Source organism: Sus scrofa, chromosome 3, assembly GCF_054392235.1.
Source record: "Sus scrofa isolate SSC_HxYL_T2T_F1_AM1 chromosome 3, Sscrofa_HxYL_maternal_Yorkshire_Landrace_v2.0, whole genome shotgun sequence".
In the NCBI taxonomy this organism is placed as follows: domain Eukaryota; kingdom Metazoa; phylum Chordata; class Mammalia; order Artiodactyla; family Suidae; genus Sus; species Sus scrofa.
Window position 1 is genome coordinate 96,437,505 of NC_139385.1, and position 24,584 is coordinate 96,462,088.

General features: G+C 35.3%; 1 long non-coding RNA gene across 15 annotated transcripts in view; it reads right to left on the reverse strand.

Annotated features, from left to right (window-relative positions):
- Positions 1-2,452: 2,452 nt before the first annotated feature.
- Positions 2,453-24,584, reverse strand: part of LOC110260098 (uncharacterized) — a 366,208-nt gene continuing 344,076 nt past the window's right edge. For 2 of the 15 annotated variants that reach the window (XR_002342940.2, XR_014841900.1), the window contains 6 exons: positions 17,842-17,898; positions 16,780-16,864; positions 13,977-14,231; positions 13,093-13,175; positions 11,918-12,025; positions 2,453-8,437 (listed from right to left, as the gene is read on the reverse strand). This is a non-coding gene — a long non-coding RNA (uncharacterized LOC110260098). Of the gene's footprint in view, positions 8,438-11,917; positions 12,026-13,092; positions 13,176-13,976; positions 14,232-16,779; positions 16,865-17,841; positions 17,899-19,570; positions 19,748-24,584 lie in introns of all 15 variants that reach the window. The other 13 variants (XR_014841903.1, XR_014841911.1, XR_002342941.2 and 10 more) reach the window with 9 other exon arrangements.

A 24,584-nucleotide genomic window follows, 5' to 3' on the forward strand; every position in this document is an offset into this window, starting at 1 on the left:
TATGAAAACGTGACCCGGTGAATGTCCTGAGTTTTGCTTAACAAAACAAACTCCTTTCTCTTTTTTGGGACTGAAGCATTTCTAAAGCAATGGGCTGAAAATCCAGAAAATAAATAAAGAGGGGGCAAGAGAGTCCTCAGCCCCATTAGCTGATGTTTGATAAGGGGAGTGATTGTTCCCATCTTGAGCTCCAAATAATCCGGGGAGTTTTTAAACAAATACAGATGCCCAGTGCTACAGAATCAAAACATCAGTGAGTGGGGAGTACACATGTCTATTTTCAAAAAGCTCATGGGGTGATTCTGCTGCTACAATCAGGTTTATAAATCACAACTCTAGGGAGTCTGTGAAAAATCAGTCCTTACTTTCAAATCTTCTTACCAGGACAGGAGGAGGGTCACAAAAAGGTATGGATGAGAACTGAGTTCACACCCTGTCCTGTAAACTCTTAGAGATGAGGCGAAGGAAAGACATGTCAACAGATGCCTAAGGGTTAGGTGCTGCCTGGTCCAGGTCTTGTGACAACAGTTGCTGATTCCACTTCCCTTCTGTTTTATACATTGGTCTATGTTTTGGGGGGACTAAGGGCCATACTATATGAAGAAACAGAGAAAGTAGGAAAGAAATTATTAATTTTTCTTATCAGAACTCTACCCAATTGTAAGATATATTATCCTTAGAGCTAACCAGGTTTCTGAGAATAAGTGTCTCCATATGCTGACTTCACTCCCTTATCTCTTATTCATGTTTACTGTTAAAATATTTTATTAATGCACTAAAAAGTACTAATTTTAAATCAAATATTTTCTGCATAGTGTGGATTTTTATTAATTTAAAGCTATAATCATGTAATTAGCTCTAAGCCCTTTATTTTATAAATCAGTTTAACAAAACCAACTTCAGCTTAAAATTAATTTTATGATATTGTCTAAAATGTACTTTGTTTTAACAGAAAGAGAACTAAACTTGAAGTTAGGAAATCAGAGCCTTGCCCAATTTTTTTTTCCCCTCCCAAGACTTGTAAAATACAGGTGAGCCATTTCAATGCTCCCAGTCTTAGTTTTCTCATCTGTAAAATGGAAATGATATGCAGACCAACTTACCTCTTAGGATTGTGTGGAAAATATAAATTCATTATATTATAGGTGAATATAATGTACAACCTAATCATAAACCATCTGGTTATTATCATTTAAAATAGTTAGGCTCAGGTATAGGCTGAAGTTAAAACATGTTTGGGACTCAGAATTGCCAGAAGAATGAGTGAAGGGAAAATGTCATGGTAAAGATACTGAAGACTTGTCCTCCTTTTTAAAATTTTTTTACTTTTATTTTTTTGCTTTTTAGTGCTACACCCATGGTATATGGAATTTCTCAGGATGGGGTTGAATCCGAGCTACACTGCCTTCCTACAGTATAGCCACAACAAGCATAATACAGGATCTAGGCCATGTCTGCAATCTACACCACAGCTCATAGCAACACTGGATCCTTAACCCACTGAGCAAGGCCAGGGAATCAAACCTGCATCCTCATGGATCCTAGTCAGGTTCCTTACTGCTGAGCCACACAGGAACTCCAGGATCTGTCCTTCTGATAAGTATAGTAATGGAGTTATTGACAACATCTTCCATGACATGTAGGCTCTTTGTGTTCCTATTAAATCTGCATAGGTATTTGCAGTTAGAGCAAATTAATTTGCCAAGGGTATGGTTTCTTCTGTTGTGCCTGGGGTTGGTGATGAGAACACTATAGCAGTATTTCCTATTCAAATGTTGTGAAGTCTCTTGGTCTCTCTCTGTCTCCAGTTCTTTGGCCTCCAATTTGAAGGCCAAGAAAACAAATATCACCTCTTTTCTTTCATTCTGCAGGTACAGTTTTTTCTTTCTACTGTGATGGGGACTCCTTAGTGAAAGCAAAATCCAAAACATACACCATTTTTATCCATATTTCCTTAAAAGCCAGTGGTCAGAAATTAGTAGATTTCATATAACCTAAAACATAATATAATATGCTTTTAAAATTAATAAATTACACCTTTAAAAGGTGCTTTTAATAATTCAAATTGGTGCTTATTGCCCTTAACAAGGTAGTCAATCATGCTTTTAATTCTTGTAAACTGGTATTATCTTCATATATATCCTTTTTTCATTTGTACAAAATTATCTTCCCATTTAGCCTTGAAAATGTCTATCATTTGAATCTTAGCCCTCTCTTTTCACTTTTCTCTTTTATTTCTCTTACTTCATCTCTTGGTTGGCATATTATAGGTTTTATTTTTAGTAATTAAAATTTCAACACACATATTTAACTGTATGTATTTTTGGTGTAATCCAAAGTTATTCACCAAAGACCTTATGCTTTACTACTCTTAAAATACTGTCATTGCCATCTTACAAATCATTGTCTTAAAATTTAATTCGTTTGTTATATCTGCAAAATGAGTCACATATTTTATTTTATTTTATTTTATTTTATTTTCCCACTGTACAGCAAGGGGGTCAGGTTATCCTTACATGTATACATTACAATTACATTTTTTCCCCCACCCTTTGTTCTGTTGCAACATGAGTATCTAGACATAGTTCTCAATGCTATTCAGCAGGATCTCCTTGTAAATCTATTCTAAGTTGTGTCTGATAAGCCCAAGCTCCCAATCCCTCCCACTCCCTCCCCCTCCCATCAGGCAACCACAAGTCTCTTCTCCAAGTCCATGATTTTCTTTTCTGAGGAGATGTTCATTTGTGCTGGATATTAGATTCCAGTTATAAGTGATATCATATGGTATTTGTCTTTGTCTTTCTGGCTCATTTCACTCAGGATGAGCGTCTCTAGCTCCATCCATGTTGCTGCAAATGGCATTATGTCATTTTTTTTATGGCTGAGTAGTATTCCATTGTGTATATATACCACCTCTTCCGAATCCAGTCATCTGTTGATGGACATTTGGGTTGTTTCCATGTCCTGGCTATTGTGAATAGGGCTGCAATGAACATGCAGGTGCACGTGTCTCTTTTAAGTAGAGTTTTGTCCGGATAGATGCCCAAGAGTGGGATTGCGGGGTCATATGGAAGTTCTATGTATAGATTTCTAAGGTATCTCCAGACTGTTCTCCATAGTTCCTGTACCAGTTGACATTCCCACCAACAGTGCAGGAGGGTTCCCTTTTCTCCACAGCCCCTCCAGCACTTGTTCTTTGTGGATTTATTAATGATGGCCATTCTGACTGGTGTGAGGTGGTATCTCATGGTAGTTTTGATTTGCATTTCTCTTATAATCAGCGATGTTGAGCATTTTTTCATGTGTTTGTTGGCCATCTGTATATCTTCTTTGGAGAAAGGTCTATTCAGGTCTTTTGCCCATTTTTCCATTGATTGATTGGTTTTTTTGCTGTTGGGAGTCACATATTTTAGATAATAATAAGCATTCCCCAAATATTTTTCTGATAATGTGCTCCCTATTGCTTATTGCATTTAACTATTTTTCAATGGAATTAATTTTAATGCTGGATGTATCCTGGAGTAGTCTGTTCAAAGACCACAGAACTATATTCCCCACTCAAATTTCAGCATAGCCTTATCTTTCTTCCTTTCCTACTACTGATGAGGCTAACCTCATCCTCAATCCCTATCAGCAAGTCCCAATGATTCTATGTGGAAATCACTTTCAGTCTTCTCACTTATTTCCTCATCCACTGTCACTTTCCCCATCTATCAACGTGGCTTCTTGCTCTCAGAAAATCTGTTGTCTACTTAATGACCTGTATATTTTTTTAATATAAATTGGATCCTGTTGTACCTTTGTTAAAATGTGTAGATTATTATCATCACTCTTGAGATAACTATAAAAACTCTTAACACGGCCAATAATGTCCTGTTTACTCCTTTACTGAGGTTGTTCAACATGTTTTTTTTTTTTCCTCTGTCTGCAATATTTTCACATCCTTTCTTGGCCTGACTAATGGCTACACTTTAGGGCTCAGGTTAAATGATTAAATGACTTGGTTCATTCAGTCTTTTATTCATCATCACACAAATACTTCCTAGATTTCTACTATTTTCAAGGCTATGTTTTATGCACTGGGATAAAGTAGTGGTCAAATTAGGAAAGGGAAGAGAGAAAATGAATGCATGTATGTATGTCTTTATTAACATATATTAAGTGCTTTGAAGTAATTTCTAAGTGAAGCCTGGTCTTCTACAAATCTAAATTGGATTTTTTCCATTTTGCTTTTTAACAGCTTGGTTTATATTTATATTTCAGTAGCATTGATAAGGATATTTAACAGTCCATCTTTAGTTTAATTTTTGCTCAGCAGATATCTTTTGACTACACTCAAATCCCATGTGTTAGGGAATGTGCTACTTTTAATTCTACTTTATCTTTGGCCTGCCATATAATTGATGATCAATAGATATTTGTTGAAAACTGACTGGTTTTTTTCTAAATTTTTATTGATTTTATCCTGGATATTCATAGGAGGTATTCTGGGCTAGAGACAGATTTCCTATCAACTCACAGAAAATAATAAATGCATTGTCTCCTTCTTCCCCTATCGTCAGGTCACATGATGAGAGCTGGTAGGACTTTTTATTTATTTTTTTAAAATTTTTTTTTTACTGATTTTTGTTTACCAGTTTATTTTTTATTTTTATTTTTTTACAGGATAAAATACATATATTTAAATGCAGTTACATTCACACAGATTATTATATCATGGATCTTAAGAAACAGATTAAGTGACTCCGTCTGAAGAAGTGGAATGGAAAATATGCTGAGACAAATAGGAAATTTATTCTATACTTTATCCCATTTTGTATGGCTTTCATTTTTACTATTTAGTATTACCTATTACATTTCAATTTTTCTTTAAAAATTAGCATTATATTAAAATTGTGTATATTATGCAACTAAAATTTATAAAAACGAAAGCTTTATATACCATTAAATATTTTATATAGCATAAGAAAAAGAATTTTAACTGGTAAGAATAACAAAAATAATACACCCTCTGAAAATAAGTAAAATATAAAATGGATAAATTGGTTAAAAAACAGTGTAACTATATAAATGTCCTCACAATTTGTTACAACTTACTGATTCTTCAATATAGGCATTACACCATTCTAGGTGATGTGATAAACAAGACATTATAGGCTTTACATTGTACCATGGAGAGAAATGGTTATTAATAATACAATTGTAGAACTGTATTATTTAATTGTACAGTGGCATTATTTAATTATAATTATCATAAGTTCTTTGATGGAGAGGAAATCAGAATCAGATCTAAGAAGACTTCAGCATTCCAAGAATGATGTCAAATGACCCCCTTCATGGTGGATTATGCACTTATTTACTATGAGATATATTTCTTCTCCAGAGATTCCTTGTTTGTGTATCAATTGTAGATTTTTGGTTTGCCGTTATTCTGAAGTTTTGATATAAGAGTCTATATGTATATTAGATTGTTTTAAGTTGTTGTTCTCTTAATTGCAAGTGCATCTCAAGTGTCCTGCATTTGTACCCACCTCTTTTTGTGATTTCGATTTTGGTGGTATAATTGTGCATGGGTGATTTCATATCTTCACTGTATATATGTGAGCCTTATCATTTGTGGAATTTTTGTTCCCTGTTACAGGCTTTTTTTTTCTGCCTAGAGAAGTTCCTTTAGTATTTGTTGTAAGGCTGGTTAAGTGTTACCGAATTCTCTCAACTTTTGCTTATCTGTGAAGGTTTTGATTTCTCCTTCAAATCTGAATGAGAGCCTTGCTGGGTAGAGTAATCTTGGTTGGAGGTTTTTTCATTTCATCACATTAAGTATATTATACCACTCCCTTCTGGCCTGCAGAGTTTCTGCTGAAAAAATCTGCTGATAACCTTACTGGGGTTCCCTTGTATGTTATTTGTTTCTTTTCCCTAGCTGCTTTCAAGATTTTCTCTTTGTCTTTAATTTTGGTCAGTTTGATTAACATGTGTCTTGGGGTGTTCCTCCTTGGGTTTATTTCATATGGTACTCATTGTGCTTCCTGGATTTGAGTGAGTGGTTCCTATCCCATGTGAGGGAAGTTTTCAGCAATTATCTCTTGGAATATTTTTTCTGTCCCCTTCTTTCTCTCTCTTCTCCTTCTGGGACCCCTATAATACAGATGTTGGTGCATTTAACATTGTCCCAAAGTTCTCTGTGATGCTCTTCACTTTTTTTCAATCTTTTTTCTCTTTTCTGTTCTGCATCCATAATTTCCACTTATCTGTCCTCCGCCTCGCTTATTTGTTCTTCTGCCTCCTGTATTCTGCTGTTAGCTGCTTCTAGTGAATTTTTTATTTCAGTTATTGTATTTTGCATCTCTTCTTGTTTCAGTTTTATATCTTGTATCTCTTTGGTCAGTGTTTCCTGGAAGTTATCCATCTTTGCCTCCAGTTTATTTCCAATGTCTTGCATCATCTTCAGCATCAACAGTCTAAAGTCTTTTTCCTGGAGGCTGAGAATCTCCTCATTGCTTAGCTGATTTTCTGGGGTTTTTCCTTCCTCCCTCATCTGAGTTATAGTTCTCTGTCTTTTCATTCTTATAGGTTTTTGGTGTGGTGACCTTTTTACAGATAATAGAGTTGTAGCCTCTCTTACTTCTGGTGTCTGCCCCCGTTGTGGCTGAAGTCAGTATGGGGGTTTGCTGTAGGCTTCCTGAAGTGGGGGCTGGTGCCTGCCCACTGGTAGGTGGAGCCGATTCTAATCCCTCTGGTGGGTGGGGCTTAGTGCCTCGATGGGATTAGAGGCAGCTGTGTACCTGAGGGGGTCTTTAGGTAGCCTGTTTACTGAGGGGCGGGGCTGTGATCCCACATGGATTGTTGTTTGCCTTGGGGCTTCTCAGCAGTGACTGATGGGTGGGGCCAGATTTTCCCAAAATGGCCACATCTAGAGACAGGCAAGCTGCTGAATATTCTCGAAAGCTTTGCTTTCAGTGTCTGTCCCTCACAGCAAGCCACATTCACCCCTGTTTTTCCAGGATGTCCTCCAAGAACTGCAGTCAAGTTTGACCCAGATTCCTATGGAGATTCACTCTGCCCTGGGACCCAGTGCACGTGAAAGTCTGTGTGTGCCTTTTAAAAATGGGGTCTTCGTTTCCCCCAGTCCTGTGGAGCTCCTGTGCACAAGCCTCACTGGCTTTCAATGCCAGCTGCTCCAGGGGCTCTTTCTCCCAGTGCCAGATCCCCGCACGTGAGGGTTTGATGTGGGGCTCAGAACTCTCCCTCCTATAGGTGAGTCTCTGTGAACTAGTTAGTTTTCAGTCTGTGGAGCTTCCCACCCCAGAGGAGTGGGGTTGTTTATACCATGAAATCGCCCCTCTTACCTCTTGATGTGGCCTCTTCTTTTTCTTCTGGAGTAGGGTATCTTTTTTAAGGTTTCTGGTCCATTTGAGTGGAGATTGCTCAGTCTTTAGTTGTGAATTTTGTTGTTTTTTAGTAGAGAAGTTGAGCTCCAGTCCTTCTATCCCACCATCTTAATCCTCTCAAGAGCTGGTAGGATTTTTTTAATATATGGAGTCCAATACTCCAGAGGTGAGAGACAAAGTAAGACAGTTTTTCTCTACATATAAAGGAGAAAGCTGCAGCTGTCTCTCTCCCTTCTTGAACAGATTTTCAAAAAGACCTCCAATTCTTTGTTATACAAATAAAAATCTCCCTAAGAACCAGATTGCACTGTATGCCCTTCTGAAATGTTAATGTCTTGGGAGAGAGTGCTCCATTCTCCCTGGCAGCCTGTATCTCAGCCTAGGGACCTATTCCAGGCTGAGAAATATTGGATGTCTTGGGGAAATATGAGAAATTTTATTACCCTTTCAGATCAAAATGATGTACTAGACAAACAGCTATAGATCTAATTTTCTTGGTATGTGAAGAGTAAAATGTTTCCATGTGTCAGGAGGCTAAGGGATTTTACAGAAACATTGAGAAATCCAGGGAAGTTTTATTTCTGCAAAACTAAATAAGTGAATGAAAGTAGAACGGTCTTATATGGGGTGACCTTCCAGATGTGGATTTACTTCACAATCTCACCTATGTTTTTGTCTCCACAATCTTTCACTCTTCTACCCATCTTAGTGGGCCTACCAAGAATGTAAGGCCCTGAGAGTATTATGCCTGTGCTGCTTCTCAGGGTTGTGTTTACAGCAAGCAACATTGAAGGATGGGGTAATGTCTTCCTTTGGGACAAAGTGTAGGTTTTCTTACCACGTGCTTTAAGTTTGTAAATTCTCCACGCACATTGTTTTCCTCTTGTAATGCAGCTCACTGTGCTATAGCATCTATCTTGGGCTCCTGCATTGGCTACATCAGATGGGTGGAAAAAGAAAAACCAGGGCAAACATGGTGCTCATGTTGCTGTGTGTAGTAAAGCCCTTTACCTCTGACCCCGGAGTCTCAGGTCTTCTATGAGCACCTGTGAAACAAAACAATAGCCTAACTTATTAGCTCATAAGGACTATAAACTCAAACACAAAGGCCTACAATTTCCTTTAGGATCCTGTTGAGATGTAAAAGGAGGTTGAATTGAGTATTTAGTTTAACAATACCTTGGATTTTAACTAAAATTTCTAGATGTGCAATAAGAATAACACCGTTCTTTCTCTTTTTGGCCTTATCTACAGATCATTCAAATTAGCCCCAGTGAGAACATCAGGTGCAGTTCACACCCCATATTATGTAATATCCAACTATAAGAGATGCTCCGTTCATGGCTAATGCCTGCAATAACTGTTTTCAAGAAGATTCTACAAGACCAGAATGGTTTTTGGAGCAGGAACATGGCATTTCTAGCAGAGATATAAAGTTTTATGAAAATTCTCAAAAATTTCCAAGTATAACATACTCTTTTATTCTCCTGGGATTTTGTATATTTGTTTCTTTTTACCTCAATCTATTGGTTTTATATTCATTATTTACAACTAGTTTGAAAAAGTTCTATGCTGTCTCTTCTGACTTGCCTTTACAAAGGCTGAATTAGTGCTCTCCCCTTGGTTTGTCCATACAGTTGGTATATATCTCTATTATGTGCTAGTTAAGAGTGAAATGTTTATTTCATGATTGAGAAAGAGGAAAAGTTACCAAATTATACTAAAATAAACACTTAGAAAACCCTGAAAAATCTATACACACTGAAATACTATCTAATACATATATAGAATTACACACTGAAAAAGCAGTTATATCTAAATGTCAAACAATGTGCATTTGATTTCTATTCTTGTCCCCTTCTTCTATAGGCCAACTTGCCTACTAAATTGGATCACTATCCATTACATCGTAGAGTTGGTTGACACAGACTCAGTCAGTGTTAGAAAGGTATGGAAAGCTTAAATGAATTTGGAACATAACCCAATTTACAACTACCTTATTCTAAATTATTCTCAAAAATAGCAAATTCTAATCTACGTTTACATTAAAACATATAAAATTGGTTCTGAAATTTTACTGCTGCTAGCACTACAGAAAAAATTTATAAAGGAAGTGAGGACAAAAATTTAGAGTTGGAAAAGATAAAAATAATTTTCAGAGAATAAATTATTTGAAATGTGTTTTGTTCTCAATGCTGTATTTTGTGGTCAGTTTTCAGCTTATTTAACCATAAAAAGAAATGAGAATGAGGAGTTTTATTCCTATATTTTAAAAAAAGACATGGACATTGGATTTCTATTTTTTTTTCTTCTTTTTTTGCCATTTCTTGGGCCGCTCCATGGCATATGAAGGTTCCCAGGCTAGGGGTCGAATCAGAACTGAACCCACCGGCCTACACCAGAGCCACACCAACATGAGATCTGAGCCGCATCTGCGACCTACAACACAGCTCACGGCAATGACAGATCCTTAACCCACTGAGCAAGGCCAAGGATCGAACCCACAGCCTCATGGTTCCTAGTCAGATTCGTTAACCATTGAACCATGACGGGAACTGATTGATTTCTTAGTTGATTTCTTAGTTGAACAAAAAGCAGTAAGTGAAACATATTTGATTTTTTAGTTGAACAAAAAAAGCAGTAAGTGAAACATATTCATCACAGGTTTATTAGCCAAAAAAATTGAAGCAAGTTAAATAATTTTTTTAACTTCCTACTTGAAATACATCTCACTTGATCATTTTTCATGTCATGCATTTCAAGACCTTATGCCAGTCAACCAGTTATTTAATATGTTAAGTAGAATTAATCAATGTGATTATGATAAATCTTCATGAATATAAAAGTAAATTCTTTGAGGTTATGGTGTCACCATTTAGTTTTAAAAAGTAGCAGTAGGCTTAAAATAATTGCACGGAAGGTATGCAGCCACTAAGCAGATGAGTGTTCAGTTTTTAAGAGGAAAATGATATCAGTCCAAAATAAAATAAAGAATATTTTCTTCTAAAGTATGACGATTGTGCTAGTAGCAGTCAGCAACCTGATTCAGCCATCCATTTAGAATGATAAGTATTAAGCTACTGGGAGTCAAAATTCATATGAAAGAGCTGTTTTAGTGGTATACTTGAAGGTACTTTACAGTACTTTAGGTAATTAACTAGATAAATTTTAAAATGGACCATGTGTTGAAAAAGGTATGGGTGTGCATTATAAATAATTACTACAGTTCATTGCATATGAGGTATAAAGGAAAATAAAAGGAATGGAAACATATCAGTTATCCATCATCATAGAGGAAAGTAACTATCCTTACAATTATATGTTTTAGATAGCTTATTCATTTATGTACCTAAGTTAGGATTTAAACATTTATAAGAACAATATTTCAAAATATATTTCATTGTTCTAAGTGGAACTTAATATCTATAATTGATCATTATTTTAACAAAGCACTTAGATTATGACAGTCAAATATTTTACTGTATACAAATTGGCTATTGTTATTAGCCTATTAGTCTCTATCAACTTTCCTAATTCTAATTTCCTATACCGAATATGGCATGGACTGAGAAAGCAGAAAATCTAAGGCTCTGTATTAAAACTTGCTGAAGACAATTAACTAGACAATTTGACAATATTAATTTGATATCTATATCTACAAACTTATAGATGTAAACATAAATAATTAAGGTTATATTCTTAAAACCTTTATAGATAAATGGTCATGAAAAATATGTTTGCAGACAGTAGCCTACAAGATAGAGAAATCATCACTAAGTGTGCCATAAACACTCCAGTCATCCATCCTCAAAACATTCAACTTCCGAAGCTGTTCGCCTATTACTTCTACCTGTCTCCTCTTGCCCTGTCATGAGCTACTCTGTATTCTGAGTACTATAAGTATTCCAGTGAGTTGTGGGTGGTAAAGAATTTCCTTCTCTTTGTTTCCTCTACAAAGTCTGCACAATGCCTCTACTGTAGACACTCTAAGATAATTTATGTTTTCTTGTCTCCTTGAGATTCTGGATTTGATTCATTCATTGAAGACTTCTTGATCCTCTGTCTTCTATACTTATGAATACAGTGTAAAGTGCAATAATACACATTGTTAGACTAGATAATTGAAATAATAATAAGGACGCTAGCTCAGTCACATAATTTAATCTTAATTAACAGGTTATATTCACTTTGTGTATATAATTATGTTCTTATGGCTGGCTGAAATTTCAGAATTAGTGTTTCACAATTAGTGAGAGAAGTGTAGGAGTTGAAGAAATCATGATATAAAAAAATTAGAGGTAATTCAGTGGTCTAAATAAGGATACTGACTAGTTTTCATGTGTTTATTTTTTAAAGGAACATTTTCTTCCACTTTCGGCTCTCCCCTAGTAGAGATTGCTCCTGAACCCTTTCATAGCCTCTTTGCCCCTTTTCCTCAGTCTTTTTCTAAGTAGATGTAGTAACTGATCTTATTTGTAAATTTAAGACAAACAAACTAGGAATAATACAAATATAACCAGGTCTACCTTCTTGGAGAAAGCCCAAGTCGAATTATTCCTGCAGTAGTGGCTTTTCCCAGAGTGTGCCTTCTTCATTCAGTGCCCAAACCTTGGCTATATTCTCTATCTTGGCATCTAGCAAAATTAAAGATGATATTTTGGTTTCCAGTCTGGGTTACCTTTTATTTTCTTCTTTCTGCTTCAAATGCTTATTGGAAAAAAATCCTCTGAAATTCCAACCTTTAACAATCAGTTTTTTTTTTTTTTTTTTTTTTTTTTTTGGTCTTTTTGCTATTTCTTTGGGCCGCTCCTGCGGCATATGGAGGTTCCCAGGCTAGGGGTCGAATCGGAGCTGTAGCCACCGGCCTACACCAGAGCCACAGCAACGCTGGATCCAAGCCGCGTCTGCAACCTACACCACAGCTCACGGCAACACTGGATCGTTAACCCACTGAGCAAGGGCAGGGACCGAACCCGCAACCTCATGGTTCCTAGTCGGATTCGTTAACCACTGCGCCACGACGGGAACTCCCAACAATCAGTTTTTTAAAGTTCCATTCAGAAACCATTAAAGTGATAAAATAATTTGTTTTTAAAATGTTCTTCTGTTTTAAAATTCAAAGCTCAGAAGGCATACAATTTTAGAAAAGTATTCCAACTCTTATTTATATGTAATATTTCATGTTCTGGACTTCTAAGATTTAGCCAAAGGTTATGCACATTTTTCTGACAACAACTTTTGTTACTTTTCTTCTTTCTGATCATTTTCCTAAGCATTGCTCTTCTAGTTGTAAGAACCATCTAGTGTACAGATTTTGGGTTCCCATGACAATTTTCAGAATCAGAATATCTGGAAAGGAAACCTTAGAGTTATTGTATTAATCAATACCCCAAGTGATTCTTTCCTCTGTTTAGATTCCACAAACTTGGTCCACACAATCACCTTGCTAACTCAAGGCAGAGTAGACCAAAGGCTGGCACAGGTCATTGCTACTTGAAATACAGTTTGATAAAATTGGAACAACAAAATGAGGTTGATTAGTTAGGTAAGACTATGGATCTTTCCAGCATAACCATGTAGAGTTACGGACCAACTACCTAGTGATTACATTTTAACTATGTAGCAGCAGGAAAAGACTTGGGCAGAAAACTATAGACAAATTAATATAGATGTTTATAACTTCAGTCAATAAATTACACACCTTTGTATCCACAGAGTCTGTATTTTCTGGTGTCCCACTGCTGAAGTGTATAGATAGTCACCATGGAGACATTCACTAGGTGCCTGAAAACAGAGCATGGTGCCTTACACTCAACACAGAGTGAGTTTATGTGCATGTCTTTCACACTTGATAGTGGAAAGGATTACAGACAACACACTCACAAATACTGCTGATTCCTCCTGAAGCTTTCGAAATTTCTAGAGTAAAATATCCCTAACATTTTTATAATTATTATAGTATTTGTGAAATACACACATACTTCGAATATCCTATTTAATAATGTTTAGAGAAATTTCTTACTATTTACAGTAACTCAAATACCTATATTTATGGCTAAATTACAAAATGTTTTATAAGCTATTCACATAGAAATTAAGATTCACATCTAATTTTCTCTCTCTGTGCCATCTTTTTGTCTCTCTTCTCTCCTTTATTCCCCTTTCCCTTCTTCCTCCTCTCTCTCTCCCTCTCATTTAAAAAAAAATCTTTCTAATGATTCTCCTATCTTTTCATAAGCAATTGACTTTTCCTGCTTTCAGTTGCATCTTATTCCATTCCAATTAAATGCTTTTCTTCTTTTGGATCTTCCCAGCATTATTTTATTTAGTCATTGCAATTTTTTAAATGTGCTAAGTTGAATTAAACAACAACTAATATTCTCCCTTTAAAATTCAGCTCATTCCCTTTCTTCATGAAGCTTTCTTAAAACACATCATGTCATAATTCCTCATATTTAACTAATAGTGCATATTGTATTACCTACCTATTGCTGCATAATAAATTATTCCAAATCTTATTGGCTTAAATAGGAGACATTTATAGTTTCATGTTTTCTCTGGATCAGGAATCTGAGCATGACTTACCTGATTCCTCAGCTTCAGGGTTTCTTAAATGCCTGCAATCAACATTCCAGCCCAGGGCCACACTCATCTCAAGATTCAATTGGGGAAAATTCCTCTCCCAAGTTAGCTCAGTATTGATTGTTGGCAGGATTCCATCTCTTATGGATTGGTGGATTGAGAGACCTCAGTGCCTGGCTAGTTGGCTGTACACTGCCATAAATTCTTTGCCATGTGGACTGCTGCAGAATGGCAGCCCTCTTCATCAAAGTGAACAAGCTTAGAGAGAGAGACAGAGACAGAGAACCAACGCAAGAGAGAGAAGACGTGATTTTTAACTTAATCATCAAATGGGCTTGTCTGTATTCTATTAACTGGAAGCAAATTACTATATCCACCTTACACTCAAGAGGAGAGTATTGCATAAGTGTAAATAGTAGAAGATGGGAATTTCTGAAACTGTCTTCCACTCATCGAGTATCCATCCACTTTAAACCCCAAGGATTTCTTTACCTGTTGTATCATCATGTAGCCCTATCTTAAATTTTTTTTTTTCTTATTTGTGTTTTCACTTTTCCAGTACATGGCAAGTTCCTTGATCCTTACTTTCCTTATTCTTTTATAATGTATTGCAATTTCTATGTTTTATATTACTCAAGTCAGTTAATTCAATGCTCCTCTGTCTCCCTGGAGATGGAAAAGGAATTTAGATATGGCTCTTAGTTGCACAGCTCATTCACATTGTGCTTTTTGTTCCAGAGAAGATAAAATCACCTGTTCATCACCTTTAGAAAATGTGCACACAATTTTATCTGGACACTCTATTGTATATTTCAAAATATACATAAAATTAGTATTTGTTTTTATAGAATGTTTATATTGCAAAAAAATAGGTTTTCATCACGGCTAGAGCTAAACCTATTACCTTTTCAACCATATACCATTATAACTAAACACAATTTCTAGAGTTCTGATTCTGAATTAAAAAATATAACCAGTCCTCAACTAAGTTTTATACAATGAATGTCCAGACTACAGTTCTACAAACTGTCTAAATCAATACCATATATCATATCTTGCAACAGTGGTTTACTTAATTTTTATTCATTCTCATTAAGATTCCTTAGATGGAGACACTTATGTTAGTCATCTTCTTAACTAAGGATTACAGATTAGGGATGCCTTGGCCTGACTGAAGCCAGAAAATCAAATAAATGACATGATAGTCTGATTTAGAAATTAGCAGCATCTTTTTTTCCTATTATGCTAACATAAAACATATAGATATACTTTCTTGACTTTTCCAAAGAATAATTTTTGTTCACAACAGACGTATTTTCACATCCTTTGTAACACTCAGCAGTAATGCAGTTGACAATCTAGTGGCTTTACAAATGTAATTAAACATTTAATTTGCATTTCCCTAAAAGCGAAAATGAGCATCTTCTCATAGGTATATTTACTCTTCTGATAATGTCTTTTAATATAATTTGCTCTTTTTTCATTGTGTTTCTTATTTATTTTTAGATTCCAAAGATATTGTAAATATTTTGTCAGTCTCAGTCTTTCTATTATTTATTGCAGCATATGTCATGCACACTTTTGGGAAGAGTTGGCAGTATGTCTATCATTAACTTCATAGTCTCAAGCAGTTTTTAGTTTACTAAAGGAGTTATAATTTAATTTTTTTATTTAAAAATGTTAGGAATCTGACTTTCTATTCTATCAGTTGGAAAGCTAAATGTTCCAACACCATTTATCAAATGATCTTTTTACAAATTTAAATACAACACATGTTTTTATTGAAATCCCATAGGCAAATTATAGATAGATTACTTTGTTCCTCTGGTAATGAGCAAATATTTGATCCATTTGGTAGTTTCTGAGCCAAACCGTTGATTACTTTGGCCATAAATTAAGCTTTAATTTTGTATAAGACCAGACTCTTGTAACTTCATTTTAATCATTTTCTTGTTTTTTAGACTTCTTTTGACATATGCACTTTAAAATGACATATTGTTAAATACATACGCTTGCTCGGTTTTGATTCCAATTGCATTAGTTATGTCTATTAATTTAGAGACGAATGATACTTTGATGATACTGAGTCTTCCTTGGTAGGAATATATTACATTGCTTTACTAGTTTAAGTTCTCATTTTCTGTAATAAAATCACATAGATTTTACCATTTAGTTTCTTTCAGATTTATTTTGTTTATTTCACACAAAAATATTCATAGCTTTTTGTGTTCTTGTGAATGAAGTAATGTTTACATTTCCAGTTGGTTATTTTACGTAGAGACAAAGAAAGATGAAACCACTGTTTTTTTTGTATATTTATCTGATTTCCGTCTGACATCAGTTTTTCATTTTAATACTACTAACTTTTGCTATCTTCTAAAGGATTGTATTAATTATAGAATCATAATTTCTACTAATAGAGGTAATTGTTTAATTTTTATAGTGTAATAGTTTTTGTTAAACTTTTATAATGATGCTCTCATTTTATTTACATATGTGTTAGACTCTCAAAATGTTGTTTAGTAATTACGCTAGTATTCCTATGGTCCTTATGATTTAAGTGGTTTGGCTTTTAGCATTTTTTATTTATACTGTTATATGCTATTGGCTTTTTGGTATATATTTTTGCATGGGAGGAGAATTAAATAATGGAGTTCCCCTTCCATTACAACAGCACAAAATACATGGCCAGCTGGAATGAAAATACTTTCCAAATTCCACTGTTCACTTTGATCTTGAAAACTTGAGCCATCTGAAGAATTTGAAATTAACTGATAAATATACACAGAGCTACAAATTTGCTTACCAGAATTGGGAACCAGGACAAGGAAAAAACATATTAATATGTGAAATACATAGCCAGCAAGATATTTTTTGGAGGGATCCATCTCCTAGAGTATTGAAAATTAAAACAAAAATAAACAAATGGAATCTAATTTGACTTCAAAGCTTTTACACAGCAAAGGAAACCATAAATAAATGAAAAAACACTATGGAATGGGAGAAAATACTTGCAAACATTGCAAATGACAAGAGATTAACTTCCAAAATATACAAACAGCTCATACAGCTCAATAACAAAAAAGCAAATACTCTGATCAAAAAAGGGCAGAAGACATAAAAAGACATTTCTCCAAAGAAGACATGCAGATGGCTGAGACACATGAAAAAAAGAAATGCTCAACATTACTAATTATCTGAGAAATGCAAATCAGATATACAAATGAGGTATCCCCTCACACTTGTCAGAATGACTATTATCAAAAAGTCTATAAATATATGCTGGATAGGGTTTGGAGAAAAAGGAACCTTCCAACACTGTTGGTTGGGGCACTCACTATGGAGAACTGTATGGAGGTTCCTCAAAAGACTAAAAATATTGTTACCATAAGATCCAGCAAGACAACTCCTGGGCATATATTTGGCAAAAACTGTAATTTGAAAAGATATATGCACCCCAGTGTTCATTGCAGCACTATTTACAATAGCCAAGACATGGAACCAACTTAAATATCCATTCACAGATGAATGGATAAAGAAGATGTGTGTGTGTATATATACACACACATACACACATAATGGACTATTACTCAGACATAAAAATAATTAAATAATGCCATTTGTACCAATATGGATGGACCTAGAGATGATTGTATGAAGTGAAGTAAGCCAGATAGAAAAAACAAATATAATATGGTATCATTTATATGTGGAATCATAAAAAAAAAACATGCAAATGAATTTACTAACAAGATTTACAGGCATAGAAAACAAACCAAAGGGGAAAAGGAAGGGAGGGACAAATTAAGAGGTCAGGTTAACATATACACACTACTGTATATGAAATAGATAAGAAACAAGGACCTACTGTATAGCACAGGGGATTATACTCCATATTTTGTGATAATCTGTATATAAAAAGAACCTGAAAAAAGAAAAAAAAATGATACATAAGAACTTACAAAACAGAAACAGACTCAAATATTTTGAAACCTAATTTATAGATACCAAAGGGGAAAAGTGGAGGGTGGTGGGATAAATTAGGGAATTGAGGTTGGCATATATACACTAGCAGAGATAAAATAGATAACAAGGAGCTACTATATAGCACAGGGTATAATCTACCTGTGTAATAACCTATATGGGAAAATAACCTGAAAAGTAATGGTTATATGTATGTGTATATGTGTTTTTTTTTGTCTTTTTGCCTTTTCTAGGGCCACTCCCACAGCATATGGAGGTTCCCAGTTTAGGGGTGGAATCGGAGCTGTAACCGCCGGCCTACACCACAGCCACAGCAACGCTGGATCCGAGCGCATCTGCAACCTACAAAACAGCTCACAGCAACGCTGGATCCTTAACACTCTGAGCAAGGCCAGGGATGGAACCCACAACCCTATGGTTCTTAGATTCATTAACCATTGCACCACGATGGGAACTCTTATGTATATGTATAATTGACTGACTTTGCTCTACAACTGAAACTAACAGAACTTTGTCAGTTATACTCCAATAAAATTTATTAAATAAGTATATATATATATATATATTCATGGTACTGTACAACTGAGATTAACATGACATTGCAAATCAACTACACATCAATTTTTAAAAACTTTTTTTGGCTTTTTAGGGCCACACCTGTGGCATATGGAAGTTTCCAGGCTAAGGGTTAAATCAGAGAAGCAGCTGCCAGCCTATGACACAGCCATAGCAACATGGAATCCAAGCCGTGTCTGTGACCTACATCACAACTCAAAGCAATGCTAGATCCTTAACCCAATGAGCAAGGCCAGGGATCAAACCCACATCCTCATGGACACTAGTGGGTTCATAACCCGCTGAGCCACATCAGGAACTCCTAAAAGTCAATTTTTTTTTAAACTCACTTTTCCACTGAGACTGATTTCTTGCAAGAGAAAGGTAACTTTATTAGCTAAAATACTGAGTACTCAAAGAGATCCAGTGAAAAAATAAAAAATGTTTTATAAGAAAAAAAGAGCAATGGAAACATCCTGTTTCAGCTCTACTATCTAAAGGCCTTAGAAAGCAAACTCCCATCTTTAAAATAAAAAGAATTTTAACAAAAAATCAGTAACTTTTCTGAGGCCATTAGAGAAATGAGGTTGCAAGGCAAACTTTCCATCACCATGATGTCTATAAAGACAGATAAATTGAGAGTCACACCTGAGATCTGTTTGTCTAAAAGGAGTCGTTGGCACTGTAAGCTGATAAGAATAATTTTTAATTTTTTATTATAATTGATTTACAATGTTCTGTCAATTTCTGCTGTTTAGCAAAGTGAAAAAGAATTCACTCACACTCTCGTCCATCATGTTCCATCAGAACTGACTACATATAGTTCCCTGTGCTAAATACAACAGGATCTTACTGTTTATCCACTCCAAATGCAATAGTTTACTTCTATTAACCCCAGTCTCACAGTCCATCCCACTCCCTCCCCCTCCCCCTCAGCAAGCACAAGTCTGTTCTCCAAGTCCATGAATTTCTTTTCTGTGGAAATGTTCATTTATGCCATATAGTAGATTCCAGGTATGTGATATAATGTGATATGTGTCTTTCTCTTTCTGACTTACTGTATTAGTATGGAAGTCTCTAGTTCCATCTATGTTGCTGCAGATGACATTATTTTGTTCTTTTTATGGTTGAGTAGTAGTCTATTGTGTATATATACCACATCTTCTTAATCCATTCACCTGTCTTAATCCATTCACATTTAGATTGTTTCCATCTCTTGGCTATTTGGAATAGCGCTGCAATGAACATAGGAAAAATTTCAATGAAAGTTCTGTCTGGATATATACCCAGGAGTGGGATTGCTGGGTCGTATGGTAGTTCTATTTTTAGTGTTCTCAGATAGCCCCATAAGGTCTTCCATGATGCCTGCACCAATTTAAATTACCACCAACAGTGAAGGAGGGCACCCTTTTCTCCACACCCTCTCCAGCATTTGGTATTTGTTGACTAGTGAATGATGGCCATTCTGAGTGGTATGAGACAGTACTTCATTGTAGTTTTCATTTACATTTCTCTAATAATTAGTGATGTTGAGCATTTTTGCATGTGCCTGTTGGCCATCTGTATATCTCATGGGAGAAATGTCTATTCAGGTCTTTTTCCCATGTTTCAATTGTGTTGTTGGTTTTTCGCTATTGAGTAGTACAAGTTGTTTGTATATTTTAGAGAATAAGCCCTTGTCAGTTTCATCATTTGAAACTATTTTCTCCCATTTCATAGATTGTCTTTTTTTTTTATGGTTCCCATTGCTGTAGAAAAGCTTGTCAATTTGATTAGGTCCCATTGGCTTACTTGTGCTTTTATTTCTGTTGCCTTGGGACACTGACCTCAGAAAACATTCATATGGTTGATGTCAGAGAATGTTTTGCCTATGTTCTCTTCTAGGAGTTTGATGGATCTTGTCTTACATTTAAGTCTTTAAGCCAATTTGAGTTTATTTTTGTGCATGGTTGTGAGTGTGTGTTCCAGTTTCATTGATTTAAATGCAGCTGTCCAGTTTTCCCAGCACCACTTGCTGAAAAGACTGTCTTTTTCTAATTTTATGTTCTTTCTTGCATCCCTTTTGACAATTAATTGACCAAAGGTGTCTGTGTTAAATTCTGTGTTCTCTATTTTGTTCCATTGGACTGTATGTCCATTTTTGTACCAGTACTGGATTATGGTAGCTTTATAATATTGTCTGAAGAGTGGGAAAGATATGCTTCCTGCTTGGTTTCTTTTGCCTCAGGATTCTGGTTCTTTTACGGTTCCATATAAATTTTTAGATTGTTTGTTGTACTTCTATGAAAAATGTCATGGGGAATTTGACAGAAATTGCATTTTATTTGTAGATTGCTTTGGGTAGTGTGGCCATTTTAACAGTATTAACTCTTCCAACCCAGGACCATGGAATATCTTTCCATTTCTTTAAATCTTTTTTAATTTCCTTGATTAATGTTTTACAGTACTCAGCGTATTTATCTTTCACCTCCTTAGTCAGGTTTATTCCCAGATATTTAATTTTTGGGGATGTGATTTTAAAAGGTACTGTAATTTGTATTCCTTTTCTAATATTTCATTTTTAGTACACAGAAATGCAACTGAATTCTAAATATTAATCTTATATCCTGCTACTTTGCTGAATTTGTTGATCAGTTTGAGAAGCCCTTGGGTTGAGTCCTTAGGGTTTTCTACATATAGTATCATGTCATCTTCATACAATAACAGTTTTACCTCTTCTCTTCCTATTTGGATACCTTTTATTTCTTTAGTTTGTCTGATTGCTGTGGCTAGGACTTCCAATACTATGTTGAATAGCAGTGGTGAGAGTGGGCATACTTGTCTTGTTCCAGATTTTAGTGGGAAGTCTTTCAGCTTTTCTTCACTACATATTATATTTGCTGTGGGTTTGTCATAAATGGCTTTTATTATGTTAAGATATGTTCCCTCTATACCCACTTTGGTAAGAGTTTTTTATCATGAATGGATGTTGGACTATGTCAAATGCTTTTTCTGCATCTATTGAGATGATCATGTGTTTTTTGACTTTTATTTTGTTAATGTGGTGTATGTTGTTCATTGATTTTCGTATGTTGAACCATCCTTGTGAATTTGAGATAAATCCCACTTGGTCGTGGTGTATGATATTTTTATGCTGTTGGATTTGGTTGGCTAAAAGTTGGGGAATTTTTGCACTTACATTCATCAAAGACCTTGGGCTATAATTTTAATTTATGGTAGTATCTTTGTCTGGCCTTGGTATTAGGGTGATGGTGGCTTCATAGAATGTCTTTGAGAGTGTTCCTTCTTCATCAACCTTTCGGGAAAGTTTAAGAAGATTGGGTATAAGTTTCTCTTTGTATGTTTGGTAGAATTCACCTGTGAAGCCATCTGATCCTGGACTTTTGTTTGTAGGCGTGTTTTTATTACATGATTAATTTCATTTCTAGTGATTGGTCTATTCAATTGATTGATTTCTTCTGGATTCAGTTTGGTGGGCTGTATGTCTATATAAAGTTGTCCATTTTTTATAGGTTCTCAAGTTTGTTGGTATATAATTGTTCATAGTATTCCCATATTATTATTTATTTTTTTGTATTTCTGCAGTATCCATTGAGATTTCTCCTTTTTCACTTCTCATTTTGTTTGAGTTCTTTGACTGCTCTTCTTGGTGAATCTGGCCAGAGGTTTGTCAATTTTGTTTACACCTTCAAAGAACCAGCTCTTGGTTTTAATGATTTTTTTCTATTGTTTTTTGAATATTTTTGGACTATTTTATTGATGTCCTCTCTGATCTTTTTGATTTCCTTCCTTCTGCTGACTTTGGGGTTTTTTTGTTCTTTTTTGCTTTCTTTTATTTAGGGCCACACCCATGGCACATGCAGGGTTCCAGGCTAGGCATCGAATCAGAGCTACAGCTCCCAGCCTACACCATGGCCACAGCAACACAAGATCTGAGCTACGACTGTGACCTACATCACAGTTCACAGCAATGCCATATCCTTAACACTGAGTAAGGCCAGGGATAAAACCTGCCACCTCTTGGTAGCTAGTCATACTCATTTCTGCTGCACCACAATGGAAACACCATGTTCTTCTTTTTCTTATTCATTTAGGTTGTGGGTTAAGTTGTTGATTTGAGATTTTTCTTCTTTTCTCAGGAAGGTCTGTATAACTATGAAATTCCCTCTAACAACTGCTTTTGAAGCATGCAATAGATTTTGAATGGTTGTGTCTTTATTACCATTTGTCTCAAGGTATTTTTTACTTATTGTTTTAATTTCCTCCTTGACCAATTTTTTTGTAGCATGTGTTTAGTCCCCATGTAGACAGTTTTTTCTTATTTCTTTTCCTGTGGTTGATTTCTACTTTAATGCCATTGTGGTAAGAGAAGATACTTGAAATAATTTCTGCATTCTTAAATTTGTAGAGGTTAGTTTTGTGCCCCAGTATGTGGTAAATCCTTGAGAATGTTCCACATGCACTTGAAAAGAATGTATATTCTGAATTTTTTAATGATTTTTATTTTTTCCATTACAGTTGATTTACAGTGTTCTGTCAATTTCTACTATACAGGAAAGCGACCCAGTAACATATATTTTATATATATATATATATATATATATATATATATATATTCTTTTTCTCAAATTATCATCCATCATGTTCCATTAAAACTGACTACATATAGTTTCCTGTGCTAAATACAACAGGATCTCATTGAATATCCACTCCAAATACAATAGTTTGCTTCTATTAACCCCAGACTCCCAGTCCATCCCACTCCCTCCCCCTCCCCCTCAGCAACCACAAGTGTATTCTCCAAGTCCATGAATTTCTTTTTTGTGGAAAGGTTCATTTGTGCTGAATATTAGATTCCAGATATAAGTGACATCATATGTTATTTGTCTTTCTCTTTCTGACTTGCTTAGTGTGAGAATATCTGGTTGCATCCATGTTGCTGCAAATGACATTATTTTGTTCTTTTTATGGCTGAGTAGTATTCTATTGTGTATATATACCATATCTCCTTAATCCACTCATCTGTTAATGGACACTTATGTTGTTTCCATGTGTTGGCTATTGTGAATAGTGCTGCAATGAACATATGGGTTCATGTGTCTTTTTCAAGGAAAGTTTTGTCCAGATATATGCCCAGGAATGGGATTGCTGGGTCATACAGTAGTTCTATATTTAGTTTTCTGAAGTACCTCCATACTGTTTTCCATATTGGTTGTACCAATGTACATTCCCACCAACTCTTTCCTCCACACCTTCCCCAACATTTATTATTTGTGGACTTATTAATGATGGCCATTCTGACTGGTGTGAGGTCAGAATGGACATCATTAGATAGTTGTGATTTGCATTTTTCTAATAGTTAGTGGTGTTGAGAATTTTTTCATGATCCTGTTGGCCATCTGTATATGTTCTTTGGAGAATTGTATATTCACGTCTCTGCCCATTTTTCAATTGGGTTGTTGGTTTTTATGGTGTTGAGTTTTATAAGTTGTTTGTATATTTTAGAGAATAAGCCCTTGTCAGTTGCATTATTTGAAACTATTTTCTCTCATTCTGTAAGTTGTCTTTTTTTTCTTATAGTTTCCTTTGCTTGGCAAAAGCTTGTCAGTTTGATTAGGTCCCATTGGTTTATTTTTGCTATTATTTCTGTTGCCTTGGGAGACTGACCTAAGTAAACATTTGTATGGTTGATGTCAGGGAATGTTTTGCCTATGTTCTCTTCTAGGAGTTTCATGGTGTCTTGCCTTATGTTTAAGTCGTTAAACTATTTTGAGTTTATTGTTGTGCCTGCTGTGAAGGCATTTTCCAGTTTCACTGATTTACATGCAGCTGTCCACTTTTCCCAGTACCAGTTGCTGAAAAGAATGTAATTTTTCCATTTTATATTCTTGCCTCCTATATCAAGGATTAATTGACCATAGGTGTCCGGGTTTATTTCTGGTTCCCTGTTCTGTTCTGTTGGTCCTTATGTCTCTTTTGGTACCAGCATTACACTGTCTTGATTACTGTACCTTTGCAATGTTGTCTGAAGTCTGGGAGAATTATGCCTCCCGTTTGGTTTTTGTTCCTCAG